This window comes from Apteryx rowi, unplaced genomic scaffold (genome assembly GCF_003343035.1).
Source record: "Apteryx rowi isolate R43461 unplaced genomic scaffold, aptRow1 scaffold_156, whole genome shotgun sequence".
NCBI classification, from domain to species: Eukaryota; Metazoa; Chordata; class Aves; order Apterygiformes; family Apterygidae; genus Apteryx; species Apteryx rowi.
Genome location: NW_020447819.1, coordinates 351,766 through 364,564, shown reverse-complemented (window position 1 = coordinate 364,564; position 12,799 = coordinate 351,766). Strand labels below are relative to the sequence as shown.

The window sequence follows — 12,799 nt, the reverse complement described above, 5'->3', positions numbered from 1 at the left end:
AATTCTTCAAAGCTCCTTTCAACTTGAAGCTTCTCACTAATTTTGCTGCAGAAATTCTGTTTGGTATACAGCTTTCTGCCAGTCATCGTGTGCCTTCACCATTTTCTCAGACAGCAGAAGTTTGGAAATTTAAAAGTTCCAAGTAAGTTGTCAGCAAACATAGTTCTTTCAAGAATCCATCTTGCAAGGACATCTGGGATAAAATGCTAAGGAAGAAAGAGTCACGCATCTTCAGGATAAGTGTCTGCAAATGGAGTTAATCAAGGATATGGTCATCAGGAATAATTGCATATGTACTTGTTCAACGCTACAAATTGTTGCTTTCAAAGTCTTTCTCCCATTTCAAGCCAGTTGTCAGGCTTCCATCACAGCTAGTTTAAAACCCTTTTTCCATCAAGCTGAAGCCAAGTTTTAATCTTGAGAATACTAATGGTTCAAGTTTCCATATCACTGTGTTTCTTCCTTTTTCAGCTTGGAATTTGGTTCCTTGTAGTTTTAATTAGATGTGTCCTGATAAAACAGGCCTTTGGGATTCAGTTTCCTGAATTTTATTAGAAATAAATGTCTTCTGTTTATTGATGCAAAAATATGATTACTGCCCTAAAAGTGAATTCCTTTTTGTAGTCCTAGTATTTTTAGCAGAATCTTGTGGGTGTTGTGAATAGTGAGACAATAATTTACATTTACTTTCCAAGTTGGTTTGATTAAAAAAAAGCCACATAGTGATATTGATTTAATTATTTTTGGTATAGTCCAAGAAAGCTAAGGCATGAACCTTGTTGAGCTAGATAATATACTAACACAGAACAAAGAGGTGATTCGAGCTCCAACATGCAAAGAGCTAAATGAATCCATTTGACTGGATTTGCATCACAGGTATACAACCATGTCATAATTTCATTATATTGTCCTTTTGCTTGATTTCTATTGTATCTGCTTTTTCCCTACTGAAGCAAATGTCAAAATTCTCATTAAAATGTGTTTATGCCAGGAATTACTTGGCTGCAGTGAAACAGCATAGCAGGAATTTTCTAGTTAGCAGTGGGCCCAATCCTGTAGATCCTAGAAAAGCCTGGTTCACATCAACTTCATTAAAGGTGGAATTCAGCCTACTGCTGAGGACTGGCATAAAGCCAGCCTATGCTTAAGTCTCCTCTAAGTTCTGAAATATGCATTGCTCTTTTTTCTGAACTATGATAAATTTTACTTGGGGGGTTCCACACTTGTAAGGTATGTAGGATTGGGCCCAGAAAGCTCTAAGCAATTGATAAGGAAAAAAAGCAGCATGTTTTTATTATGCAGCACAAAACACAGTATTTCTTGGTGAACTAAAATTTCTTCTGGAATTCAAGATATTTTCTTTATCTTGTGTCAAATGAATCTTGGACTTCATTCATTATTTATGAATTTGCTCTGAAGACACTGTTTACTCACAAAATATTTATTGAAGACTTCATTTCATTACACTTCTCCTGTAGCATGTGAAGACAGAGGTGTCTTGAGGACAGGTGGGAGAAGTTCCTCTGAGTACACTAATGAGGAATTTATTGATTGTACATATGTGTATGTATATATGCAAACACTAACTGAATATGTTTATTTTCACTTCTGCACTTTTTCTGAGTCAGGAGCTTTTTAAAAATTGAATCTTGATGTAGATCATCTTTGTAACTTAAACAGTCATCAGTAGCCTAATGGTGACACAAGGACACATGGTCTCCCCTGCAGGGACTTTGCTGTTCTAGTGCTTCTGCTTCTGGTGACTGTCCAGAGGTTACACAGGCTGTTGTTAATGCCATTTATACTATGCCTTCAGTAAAATATCATCTTTGATGACAGCTCGGCTTCTTGGTTAGGATGTTTTCACAGGTAAAACTGTTAGCTGTGTTATTTGGAGACAGTGGGCTATGGGTGTATCTATAGGTGGAAAACCACAAGCATGAGGGACAATTTCTGTGTGCCCCTCCCCATCCCCTTTTTCAGTCAGATGTTGATGTTTTGATGAAAATTCAAAATTGAGATCTTGGAATATATTTTAATTAATAGAGGGGAAGGAGAGAAGGAAGTGTATAATGGGATTGTGAGCAGCTTTGAGTGAGATGGCAGAATGGACAGCTCTTAAGACGTGCAGTGACTGGTAAATATGTTTTCTGAAGAAGAGGTGTGATGCATGCCTAAAAAAGGAAGTGTCTGGGAGGAAGAGGGTGCCCCTGGATGTACCTTATTCTCCAGATGCAGATGGCGAAATGCCATTACTCTTACTGCCTGTGGAAGAAATCAATTTGATGGTACTGAGCAGGGAACAACCACTCACTTTGTTGTTTGGAGCACCCTCCCTTCGGCGATTGCTGTGCAAAGGGGCTGAGGACAGGAAAGGAATGAGCTGGTACGTTCCCAGTTAAGCAGAGTCCCCAGCTGCTATATTCATGGGGAGAAGAGCACAGTGGGTATGCTGTTCTTTCTCACAGTTCAGTGCTTCCTGTTGCATGCTGTCTAAATTGAATATTTCTCTCCCTGCTGAAGGGAGGGTATTCCACTGCGCTGCCTGCAATGCACCTTTGTGCTGTTGTGCAGAATTTCTCTCTCCTGGAAGCTGCTGAAATTCTGAGACTCTGTCCTGCACTGCTGTGCTCAGACAAAGAGTTCGACTGCCCAAATGTGAATTTGTAGAGCGTGTAAGACCCTTTGAGTGTAATAGTGCTTTGCTGACTTGTATATGCTTTTTTTCATGAATGCACGCACAAAAAAAATCTGTTTAAAGAGCTCTTCCTTTCTGAAGCCACTTCAAGGTCAGTTCAGTGGTGCTGCAGTAAGTATACTAAGTATTGATATAGCTGCAATCTAGACGGCCTGTTCCAGCAGGTGTGCATTTTACACTCATGGGTTTTTCGCAGCTGAGTGAGTAAACATATAGTCTTAGCTGACTAGAGAAAGATTATTTTACTTCAGTGGGCTTAGTCTATGACATAGACTAATCCTGAAGTGATCCTATTACTGCAAGGTCAGGTGGGATTGTACTAGTTTTTGATTGACTGTTTGCTCTTTTGACTCTAGTGTATATGTTTTGGAGCAGTTTTTGTTTTGATTGGTATCTGAGACTTTGTAGCTGGGAGAGACACAGATGAGCGATTTACATGGTCTGAACCGCAAAAAAGTTAGGAGGTTGACTGTGAAAGAGGAAGATGAAGAGAGGAGAAAAGGAGAACCCTCCCCCCGCCCCCCATGTATCACATTATCAATGTCGCTTATTGAAATTTAGGAAGTAGCCAAGGAAATCCACTATCATCTGTCAGATCTTTGGGGACCTGTGTGAAATGAGTTGGTCAGCTGGAATGTATTACTGCAATAAATGTTCCTACCAGAAACGGAGAACCTGTAACTGAAGAAGCTGGAAAGGGTGGGAATTCTCGCTGTAATTGTTTCTGCACAAAGACCTGGGAAATGGGTCTGTCACAGCTAGCTTTCACTTGCCTCTCAGCAGGGGAGGGCATGGCAGGCTGGTGCCCATTAGGACTAGCACTTGCTGATAGGGTAATGATCTGTAGCTGACCAGAAGCTTTGTTTCTAGTGATTAATGTGGCATCTGTCACCATTGAGCATGAACTGAATCTAATGTACGAATCAGTAGATGAGAGGGACTGAGAGCTGAGAGGAAGGATGTGCTTCTGACAACCCCTTAGTGAGAGTGCATGAAATTGTCTTTCTCTAGCAACTCATTTTGGCTATTCCTAGGAAATCAAGCAAAACCTTACAGATTTTTCCCTATTCTACATAGACTGACAGCAAAAAGCACAGTTGTGTTTTTATCTAGTTCTTGGTAGGCAGATGAGAGCAATGGATTTTCCTTCTAAATGGCTTCTTAAACTGTCCCTTCATTTAATTAGGTTCCACTTCTTTTAGGCACATTTCTTTCCTAACAAGTTTCTATCAACAGAAGGTAAAACACTACAATTGGAAAACATCCCATGTAAAGTTGAAACTCTCTGGAATGTCACAGGGCTCAGTGATTTTAACAATGAGAATAAATAGGGACCAGCAATACACTGAGAGGTGCTCAAATCTGCCAGACAAGACCATCTAGGAGATGTTGATACATTGCTCACTGGTGTACAATAGATTACAGAGCTGTGCTACATGAATGTTCTATCTGTGATAGGAAAATTTAACAGAAGTACAGGGACTTTTACGTGTTAGAGTTATAATGTAGAGAGGTGTGATCAATGCTATTGTACTTGAGTTCATCTTCTTTTAATTTTCTTACTCTGGTCATATGTTATCTCTGAAAATGAGATGTTCTACTGAACCTTTTAAGTGAACACACTTGAAAATTCAGCTAAGGTTTTTCCTTTCTTTTGGCAAGTTTCATTAATGTTGGCAAGTACTTTGAAAATATAAAGCACATGATGAATGCTAGAATCAAACATTTATCAAAATTTTTGAACTCAGTATTCATTACTGTGAAGAACTGTAGACTTGTCAATAAATTGAGGATGTTCTTGTGAAAACGTTTGGTGAAGTAATTTCTAGACACTAATCATACTTGATTCTATCCAAGGACTCCAAAGGATTTTACAAACACCATGGAATTTAAAGTCTTTGTACAGATTTATATGATTGCTTCTTTTGTTCAGATGGAGAAACTGAGGCATTAAAGATATCAGGTGACTTGCACATGGTCCCACAGAAAGTCAGGGACAGAGTCAGGAAGAGATTACCTGGTTCCCAGTTCCTTGGAAAGCTGTTCTGCACCTTATGTTGCACATTTCCAGGTCTTCTGTAGGTTACAGTTTCCATTATTATTAACTGATTCACATTTATTTTATGTATTTTATTTATTTTTCTCATTTAAAAAACAGTTTCCACAACTGGAGCCAACATGATAATGTAGGATACCAGTACCAGTGGTTTAGGAAAGATCACTAACCAATTAAATTACTTTTTTTTTTTTAATGGAATGTTTAAAAATAACCTCTCTGGACAACTTTTTGCAAATACAGACATTTTAGCAGATCTAGTAGATCTGTGACCTTTCTCACAGAGTAATGTAATGCAAAATGAATTAAATGTTAGACATTTTAATGCTCATATTTCCAAGGGAAGGACAAACAAAAGTACATTAGAAAATTCTGTTTTTTTTCTTTTCTGTTCTTTTCTTGCAAGAAACTATATTCTGCAGAATGTCCACCAGATGGAGCTGGTGATACTAAAAATACAAAGTGTTATTTGTGACAGAACCAAGTCGGCAAATGAAGAAGGTAGGAAGTATTTACCCTTGAAGATACCAAAGGAAAATGGCACTGTGAAACATTTATTTGGCATTTCAGAGTGGAACTCATAATGCTGTGAATGAGAGACCAGATATATCAACAACGTATCTAATGGAAATGTGTCTTTCTGCCCTTTGTAGAACTGATAGTAATTCAATTCTCTCCGCAAAAGAAGCGGTTGCTTCTTCCATCTTGGCAGTGATACAGCACAGTAGGAAGCCTGGCTTTGTTATTTAATGTGTTTAATATCAGCACATTTCCAGCTCACCTGCTGCTCAGACCTTCCTTGTTTACCCATGTAGGGGTCAGGCTTTTGTCACCAGTTTTACATCTTGTCTTGAGGCAGGAAGCAGAAATAAGTTACTTCCTTTCAGAATTACAGTCTTATTCTTTCAGTTCGTGGATTGGTGGAGTGGTCGGTGGATCTAGTGGTTCAGGTTTAAGGCTTCAGTGCTTACTTGTGTTTAAATTACTCACTTTATTTCATTTCTTCAGCTCTCTTTCTTCACTATCTTTTCATGCTCTCTCTTAATAGATAAGTAAGAGAGATTCTCTTTCAGCCTTTATTTTAGTTGCTAGTAGATACGGAAATATTGTGGATTTGTTTAGCTGTGTTTGAGACCACAGCATTGCATTGAAAAAAGGGATGTAACGAATACTGAAATGATGACAATTTTTTGTTTAGTTGAAATGAAAAAGGAAACTCCAGTGCTTACCATCATGAAATTCTGTCCTCATTGAAATCTATGTCAAAACACCCTTTGATTTTAAAATTGTGAGGCTGAGGCTAATTGCTATCTGTGGTTATATGGAGTATAATATTCAAATCACCTGACACGAACTGCATTTTTAATGAGGGCCCAACACCAGTGTGCGGTGACTCTGCCACTGAGATCAGTCTTTTTGCACTTTGGACATAGGGTTGCTCTGCTCACAGAAGCAAGGCCCCCAGCATCTTTCCAGTCTGCTCAACTTAGTGGATTCTTGGTGCTTCCCTCTAGTTTTAGTTTGTTGTTAACAATAATGGGGCTAATATTTCATTTTCATTATGGAACAATAGTAACTATTAATGTACAGGCCTTTTCAGCAGTGCCTGATCACAGAATCACAGAATGGTTGAGGTTGGAAGGGACCCCTGGAGATCATCTAGTCCAACCCCTCTGCTCAAGCAGGGTCACCTAAAGCATGGTTCTAAGGATTGCGTCCAGTCAGGTTTTGAGTATCTCCAAGGATGGAGACTCCACAGCCTCTCTGGGCAACCTGTTCCAGTGCTCAGTCACCCTCACAGTAAAGAAGTTTTTCCTCATCTTCAGATGGAACTTCTTGCGTCTCAGTTTGTGCCCATTGCCTCTTGTCCTGTCGCTGGGCACCGCTGAAAAGAGTCTGGCCCCATCCTCTTTACACTCTCCCTTCAGATACTTATACACGTTGATAAGATCCCTCCTCAGTCTTCTCATCTCCAGGCTGAACAGGCCCAGCTCTCTCAGCCTTTCCTCATGAGAGAGATGCTCCGGTCCCCTAAACATCTTCATAGCCCTCCGCTGGACTCGCTCCAGTAGCTCCATGTCTCTCTTGTACTGGGGAGCCCAGAACTGGACACAGTACTCCAGATGCAGCCTCACCAGGGCTGAGTAGAGGGGGGGGATCGCCTCCCTCGACCTGCTGGCAATGCTCTTCCCAATGCAGCCCAGGATACCATTGGCCTTCTTGGCCACAAGGGCACATTTGTTGCTCATGGTCAACTTGGTGTCCACCAGGACTGCCAGGTCCTTCTCCGCAGAGCTGCCCTCCAGCAGGTCAACCCCCAACCTGTACTGGGGCATGGGGTTATTCCTCCCCAGGTGCAGGACCCTGCACTTGCCTTTGTTGAACTTCATGAGGTTCCCCTCTGCCCATCTCTCCAGCCTGTCCAGGTCTCTCTGAATGGCAGCACAGCCCTCTGGGGTATCGGCCACTCCTCCCAGTTTTGTATCATCAGCAAACTTGCTGAGGGTGCACTCTGTCCCTTCATCCAGGTCATCGATGAAGAAGTTGAACAAGACTGGACCCAGTACTGACCCCTGGGGGACACCGCTAGCTACAGGCCTCCAGCCAGGCTTTGCGCCACTGATCACAACCCTCTGAGCTCTGCCATTCAGCCAGTTCTCAATCCACCTCACTTTCTGCTCGTCTATCCTGCCCTTGCTGAGCTTGCCTATGAGGATGTTACAGGAGACAGTGTCAAAAGCCTTCCTGAAGTCAACGTAGACATCCACTGCTCTCCGCTCATCTACCCAGCCAGTCATCCCATCGTAGATGGCTATCAGGTTCGTTAAACATGATTTCCCCTTGGTGAATCCATGCTGACCACTCCTGATCAGCTTCTTATCCTTCACATGCTTAGAGATGGCATCCAGGATGAGCTGTTCCATCACCCTTCCAGGGATCGAGGGGAGGCTGACTGGCCGGTAGTTCCCTGGGTCCTTCTTCTTGCCCTTTTTGAAGACTGGAGTGACATTAGCCTTCTTCCAGTCCTCAGGCACCTCTCCTGTTCTCCATGTCCTTGCAAAGATGATTGAGAGTGGCCTAGCAATGACATCCGCCAGCTCCCTCAGCACTCGAGGGTGCATCCCATCAGGGCCCATGGACTTGAGAATGTCCAGTTTGCCTAAATGATCTCTAACCCAATTCTCCTCAACCAGGGAAAATCTTCCTTTCTCCAGACTTTCTCCCTAGTCTCTAGGGTCTGGGGTTCCTGAGGGCTGGTCTTAGCAGTAAAGACTGCAGCAAAGAAGGCATTCAGTATCTCTGCCTTCTCTGTATCCATTGTCACCAGGGCCCCTGTCTCATTCAGTAGCAGGCCCACGTTTTCCCTAATCTTCCTTTTGTTACTGATGTATTTAAAGAAGCCCTTCTTGCTGTCCTTGACATCCCTTACCAGATTAAACTCCAGATGGGCCTTGGCCTTCCTAGTCACATCCCTGCATACTTGGACAACATCCCTGTATTCCTCTCAGGTTATCTGTCCCTGCTTCCACCTTCTGTACACTTTCTTCTTCTGTTTGAGTTTTGCCAGGAGCTCCTTGTTCATACATGCATGTCTCCTGTCCCCTTTGTGTGACTTCTTGCTCATTGGGATGCACCGTTCTTGAGCTTGATGAAGCTTGAGCTTGTCTCCTGTTCATCTCCGGAGAGAGAAACATTGCTCCTTACATAGTAACCTGGTAGATAAAGGTCCTGAATTCATCAATTCCAGAGCTAACTTTTAGACATAGGAGTGGGAGAATTTTCCCCCCTGTTATAGGAGGGCAAAGTCAGTCATTTCCAGTTGTGATTCACCATATATAATTATGCACATTAGGATGCCATCCAAGATCTGATAGTGTTCTCATCTGTTTCCATCAATATCTGTTGAAGACAACTTAGTATTTTGTTTAACTAGACTCTGAAAACAGACAAAATAAATAGCAAATTGCTTTGCTGCTTATAATGATTGAAAGCCCATGAGCTGCTACTTGTGCACCTAGATGAGTTTTGACTCACTGATTGCACAGTTGGCTAGAAAGATACTGTTCTTAAATATGATTTTTTTTCACATAAATAGTTTCCATATTTGTTGAAACTTTTCTCCTAAACAATCCTGTTTTCCTCACAAAGCTAAAACCCAATAGTTTTACCAGAAATGTTTTTAAAGAAACTCAGATTTTGCATTATGATTTTTTCTGCACAAAAATATCCATATTTTGCACCACAGATTTATTTTTTTCAATGGGAGATGGTTAATCAGCTCAACCAGTACTACTACATTTTCAGGTTCATGAGAAACTAACTGGATCTGGGTTTAATTTACCCAATACTTGTAAACTTGAAACCCCAAACCTTGAAGTTCTAATGTCTGTCCTGTAACTTACACAAACTGATTCAGATGAGGAACTCTGGCTATCGCCATTTCTCACTTCTGCATGGAAATGCTTTACTTGCGTAGGTGGTTGGGGAATTGATGAGCAAAACTGGTTTCAGACAAGTAGCATCATTTTATCAAAACTGAAGTGTTTCACACAATAACTGTGTTTTAATAAGCTTGCAGAATAAACACTGGTATCTTTAGAAAAGTTTGCAGGAGAAGGACAATCAGACAAAATTGTTGTAAACCACAGATACCTGTCTGAGGTAAGGATTTATTAGTTTTCTAACCTGAACAAAATGTCTGAGGTCACGCTGTACATTTTAGTGAGAGCATCTCATGGCTAAATTTACTTATTCCTTATGCCAACTATTAGAAAACAGTACCAGTTTGGTGCCAAACCTTGGTACTAAGTGCACAAGCCAATAGAGCCAAGGACTGTAGGGAGTGGTTTTTTTTTCCACTGTTCTGTTCCACTATCCATTTATATGAATAGGTACTATTCTGCACCTAGTCATATAAAAGTTGAAGCAGTAAGTAGACACGCAGAAAGAATTTTGAATTATCTTTTCCCCTTCTTTTACCCACAAAACAATTTGAAAACCCCACCATACATTTAATCTTAAGCTTATTAAAGTATCAGAGCTAAAACGATAATTAATTAGAGTTCCTAAAAGCCCAGAGCAATGAAAAGTTGTCATTCTGAAAAATAAAACCAAAAGAGTACAGCATCAAAGATAATTTTTTAGGCTTTGCATAGGGTAAAATAGAGGAGATTTATCCTAAGTAAAGGCCTGTGTAAGTAAGTAAATTACCTTTGGAAATTTAACATGTTACATTCAGCATTCAAACTGAACTGGTGCATTATTATTATAGGGTTTTGCTTACTCAGTTTCAGTGTCGCTAAAGCAGTTGTGCAGTTTAATATACACACAATAGGTTTTTTATTTTCATTATCTTTGTAGTCATATTTTTAGACCTCAGGTTCTATCTCTCCATGTTTAAAGAAACGGAAGTCAACAAATCAATTTCTTTTCCCTTTCCTTAGCTGGGAAGACCTACTAGCTATTTGCAGAAACCTAGGCAAGATGGGGAAGGGCTTCATCGGAGTGGTGCCAAGCAAATTCTAAATGTGCCACCAATTCTTGCAGCTTGGTTGGAAATCAAACGTGATGCAGTGGGGAGGAGGGGCTACTGCCCTGTTTTCAGCTCGCCCTTTTCCTGAACAGAAATAAGATGTCACTAGCTCTCTCATAATATTAGTAGGCCCTTTGCATATGAAGTAAATTACTGTACATGAGGAAGTGGCATACAATAAGACATCTAGGCCTTGATTTTCAAGAATACTCATTAACTGTAGTCCAGATCCTCACAAATGCACACTGAGCTAAACTAAGTCTTATGTGTTGGATAAGGGCTTTATCTGTTTCTGTTCTGAAAAGTCATTTGAGGCAACAAGAATCTGAATTGAATAAGTGCTGCAGCTCTCATTTGCTATTGTAGGAGTTGCTTGTTCAGCATTTCACAGAATTTGGTCAGGAGCTGTTGAGCTGAGCAATCAAAATTAGTGAGTTCCTTATCAATATTTGAACCTGAACCAACCTCATCTGTTCCTCATCTGTAAAATGATGAGTTAGCTTTCTGTTATTAGTTATCTGGGGTAATGTTTATGAAGAAAGAGAGCCCAGATAGAAATGATTTTGATGTGCAAAGTGTGGGCCTATTATTCTTTTTACGGAAGGCATTATCTAATCCATTTCTCAAATGTGGTCTCTGTTTGCCACTAGCAGTACACATGTAATTAATGGATGAGGAAATATGTGATCCAGCACAAAGCTGGGAGCTGCCATGGTTTTTCTCCTGCTAATCAACACTACCATCAATGGTACATGTGTATGCACACACATACAAAAAAAAAGTGTTGGTTTGGAGGTCCTTCTCTTTTTTTATATCTCACAGATGTAAACAAATAATTCAGCTTCTCTGTGCCTCAATTGCTCCCTTTTTTGTTACACAGATGAGAATGCTTCTTTGCTTCTAAGGGTATTGAAGTTTAGCCTTTTAATGCTGTTAAAGTCATTTAAATCTTAAGATGAAAAGTGCTATAGGAATAGATACTAAAATCTTAGATACTAAAATCAAGGAAAGAAATCAAGGAGCTCATTTAGTTTTTTAAATGAGATATAAAATTGAGATCTTGGCCACTAATAGTAACTAGAGCTACTTGTGATATTGTTTGAAAGTGCACGAACGTCAAGCACACCATGTTGGATAAATTTGCCTGTAAAAATGCTTTCCCCACACCATTTTCTATTACATTAGGTATTCTTCATTTCCACTTCTATCACAACACCCATTTACACTCACAGAAAACTTCTGTTCACTTAGATGGAAGCTGATTGTGCCCAAGATTGCTGTGTGACCCAGTGTGCTTCCAAACCATCCAGAAACCGTACTTGTACTAGCAGCCTGTAATGTACTTTGGAGGCTACTGGGGTGGGGGAGGGAAGGAGAAGCTGAGCTGCAAGAAAAACTCAGAGCATTCTTTTATGATCAAATCAAGCGAATCCAGCCACAGGCTGCCAGAAGATGTAGTTCCATCTGTCCATTCACAGATGCACACTGCTGCCCCCATTCTTTGTGTTAGCACTAGTGATCATATAGTCACATGGAGCGTTGTTAAACAGCTGAAAATAGCCCTGTGTATGGTGTAAGTCTTCAGATAGCTCAGCCTGCAGTTAGACTGATTTCTGCCTGTTGTAAAACTGTGCTTTTGCTGTTTCTGAAAATGCTGTATTCAGACAGCAGGATCTAAGAGTTGATTCAGACTCCTCTCCAAGTCGTGCTGCTGTGCTTTAATTCAGCACGGTAATGCTAAACTGCGCTGAGATTAACACATATTTATTTATTTATTTATGAATTTTCAGTTTGATTTTTGTCTTTGTAGCTACAATGCCACAATACAAAAGGTGCTGATAGTTTAACAGTTCGTCAATGAACTGGAAAATGGGCTAGAATGCACCCTTAGCAAGTTTGCAACAATACCCAAGGGTGTTTGATACAGTGGAGGGCAAGGCTGCTGTTCAACGGGACTGCAGCAAGCTGGAGGAATTGGTCAAAATGAACTTCATGAAGTTTTGCTAAGACAGATGCAAAGCCCATGTATCAGTGCAGGCAGGGGGCTGTATGGCTAGTTAGCAGCTCATGAGAAAAGGAGCTGGGGTCCTGGTGAACAGCAAGTTGAAGATGAGTCGACAGTGAGCCCTTGTAATGATGAAAACTAACTGCAGACTGTGCTGCATTAGCAAGAGGGGAATGATTTTTCTCCTCTGCTTGGTACTCATGACATTGCATCTGGAGTATTGTCTTCTATTTTGGGGCCCCCAGAACAAATGAGAGATTGAAAAACTAGAGAGAGTTCAGCAGGGGGCCATTAGGATGATTAGGGTATGGGAGCACCTGATCTACAAGCAGAGGCTAAAAAAGGTGGGTTTGTTCAGCCTGAAGAGGAGAAGGCTAAGGAGGAATCTAGTTGCAGTTTTCCACTAAAGAAAGGGGTGTTATAAAGAAGATAGTAAGACTCTTCTCAGAGGTGCACAGCAAAAGGACAAGAGGCAATGGCTGCAAGCTGCAGAATGGAAAATTCTAG

The 12,799-nt window shown here is 40.8% G+C and overlaps 1 protein-coding gene across 11 annotated transcripts in view; it reads left to right on the top strand.

Annotated features, from left to right (window-relative positions):
* The window catches only part of TRPM1 (transient receptor potential cation channel subfamily M member 1), a 160,815-nt gene that overhangs the window by 49,183 nt on the left and 98,833 nt on the right, over positions 1–12,799 (top strand). The window lies entirely within an intron of this gene.